Source organism: Oncorhynchus kisutch, unplaced genomic scaffold (genome assembly GCF_002021735.2).
Source record: "Oncorhynchus kisutch isolate 150728-3 unplaced genomic scaffold, Okis_V2 scaffold861, whole genome shotgun sequence".
NCBI classification, from domain to species: Eukaryota; Metazoa; Chordata; class Actinopteri; order Salmoniformes; family Salmonidae; genus Oncorhynchus; species Oncorhynchus kisutch.
In genome coordinates, this window is record NW_022262806.1 from 105,034 (window position 1) to 107,533 (window position 2,500).

The 2,500-nt window shown below is 40.7% G+C and overlaps 1 pseudogene across 1 annotated transcript in view; it reads left to right on the forward strand.

Moving 5' to 3' along the window:
• Positions 1–2,500, forward strand: part of LOC109884995 (fibrillin-1-like) — a 68,158-nt pseudogene that overhangs the window by 47,711 nt on the left and 17,947 nt on the right. The gene's annotated exons all lie outside the window — the stretch shown is intronic.

Sequence of the window (2,500 nt, forward strand, 5' to 3'; positions counted from 1 at the left end):
TAGAGAGGTTAACAGTTACACAGTCTAGAGAGGTAACAGTCTACACAGTCTAGAGAGGAACAGTCTAGAGAGGTTAACAGTCTAGAGAGGTTAACAGTCTACACAGTCTAGAGAGCGTTAACAGTCTACACAGTCTAGAGAGGGTTAACAGTTACAACAGACTAGAGAGGTTTAACAGTCTAACACAGTTCTAGAGAGGTTTAACAGTCTACACAGTTAGAGAGGTTTAACAGTCTAGAGAGTTTAACAGTCTAGAGAGGGTTAACAGTCTACCACAGTCTAGAGAGGTTTGATAGTCTACACAGTCTAGAGAGGGTTTAACAGTCTACACCGTCTAGAGAGGTTTAACAGTCTACACAGTCTAGAGAGGTTAACAGTCTAGAGAGGGTTAACAGTCTACACAGTCTAGAGAGGGTTAACAGTCTAGAGAGGTTTAACAGTCTACACAGTCTAGAGAGGTTTAACAGTCTACACAGTCTAGAGAGGTTAGCAGTCTAGAGAGGTTTAACAGTCTACACAGTCTAGAGAGGTTTAACAGTCTACACAGACTAGAGAGGTTTGATAGTCTACACAGTCTAGAGAGGGTTAACAGTCTACACAGTCTAGAGAGGTTTAACAGTCTACACAGACTAGAGAGGTTTGATAGTCTACACAGTCTAGAGAGGGTTAACTGTCTACACAGTCGAGAGATGTTAACAGTCTAGAGAGGTTTAACAGTCTACACAGTCTAGAGAGGTTAACAGTCTAGAGAGGTTTAACAGTCTAGAGTTGTTTAACAGTCTAGAGAGGTTTAACAGTCTAGAGAGGTTTAACAGTCTAGAGAGGTTTAACAGTCTAGATAGGTTAGCAGTCTAGAGAGGTTTAACAGTCTACACAGTCTAGACAGGTTAGCAGTCTAGAGAGGTTTAACAGTCTACACATTCTAGAGAGGTTTAACAGTCTAGAGAGGTTAGCAGTCTAGAGAGGTTTAACAGTCTAGAGAGGTTTAACAGTCTAGAGAGGTTTAACAGTCTAGAGAGGTTAGCAGTCTAGAGAGGTTTAACAGTCTAGAGAGGTTAGCAGTCTAGAGAGGTTTAACAGTCTAGAGAGGTTAACAGTCTAGAGAGGTTTAACAGTCTAGAGAGGTTAGCAGTCTAGAGAGGTTTAACAGTCTAGAGAGGTTTAACAGTCTAGAGAGTTTTAACAGTCTAGAAGGTTAGCAGTCTAGAGAGGTTTAACAGTCTACACAGTCTAGAGAGGTTTAACAGTCTACACAGTCTAGAGAGGTTTAACAGTCTAACACAGTCTAGAGAGGTTTAACAGTCTAGAGAGGTTTAACAGTCTAGAGAGGTTTTAACAGCCTACAACAGTCTAGAGAGGTTAGCAGTCTAGAGAGGTTTAAACAGTCTACACAGTCTAGACAGTAGCAGTCTAGAGAGGTTTAACAGTCTACACAGTCTAGAAAGGTTAGCAGTCTAGAGAGGTTTTAACAGTCTAGAGAGGTTTAACAGTCTAGAGAGGTTAGCAGTCTAGAGAGGTTTAACAGTCTACACAGTCTAGAGAGGTTTAACAGTCTACACGTCTAGAGAGGTTTAACAGTCTAGAGAGGTTTAACAGTCTACAACAGTCTAGAGAGGTTTAACAGTTTACACAGTCTAGAGAGGTTAGCAGTCTAGAGAGGTTTAACAGTCTACACAGTCCGTTGAGGCCTCTGTGCTCTTTCTCTGGCCTCTGAGGAAACCAAGGTTGGTTCCCAAATGGCACTCTAATTCCAATATACTGTACTACTTCAACCAGAGATCTACAGTATGTACCCTGGCCAAACATAGGGTACTATTTAGGTTACAGGGTGTTATTTGGGACATAACCCCATGTTTCTGTCCTCCAGTGGTTCCAGACATAACACAAAGCAACCAGCCACATCACTGTTTCCACGTCATTAGGGTCGTTGTTAGAATACACCACGGTGGTTTACATTATGGGCCTAATGTGCCTGGAGCAGGAGAAAGCTTTTTCTTCTGTTGGGTTATATGATCTTCCAGGAAGATAAAGAGTGAACTTATACTGTACAGCCATTATAGCTGAATCATGAAACAAGTGGCCCTTAGAGAGTGGTTAGGAAACTGCAAGTCAAATATTTTCACTCAATAATGTCAAGTACAGTTCAATAATGTCAAGTCCAGTTCAATAATGTCAAGTCCAGTTCAATAATGTCAAGTACAGTTCAATAATGTCAAGTACAGTTCAATAATGTCAAGCACAGTTCAATAATGTCAAGCACAGTTCAATAATGTCAAGTCCAGTTCAATAATGTCAAGTCCAGTTCATCTGTGGTAATTGAAGTTGTTTGAAGTGAAAGAATTATAGTAAATAAACAACCTTGACTCCTTTGACCAGATTGAGTCTAGAGAAGAGAAGTTACATGGACATTCAGAAGGATATTTTGTCGGTATTACTTGACAGTTGATATTGAGCTGGTTTCCCAGACCTTTGTTAGGCCTGCTTCTGGAATAAGTATGCT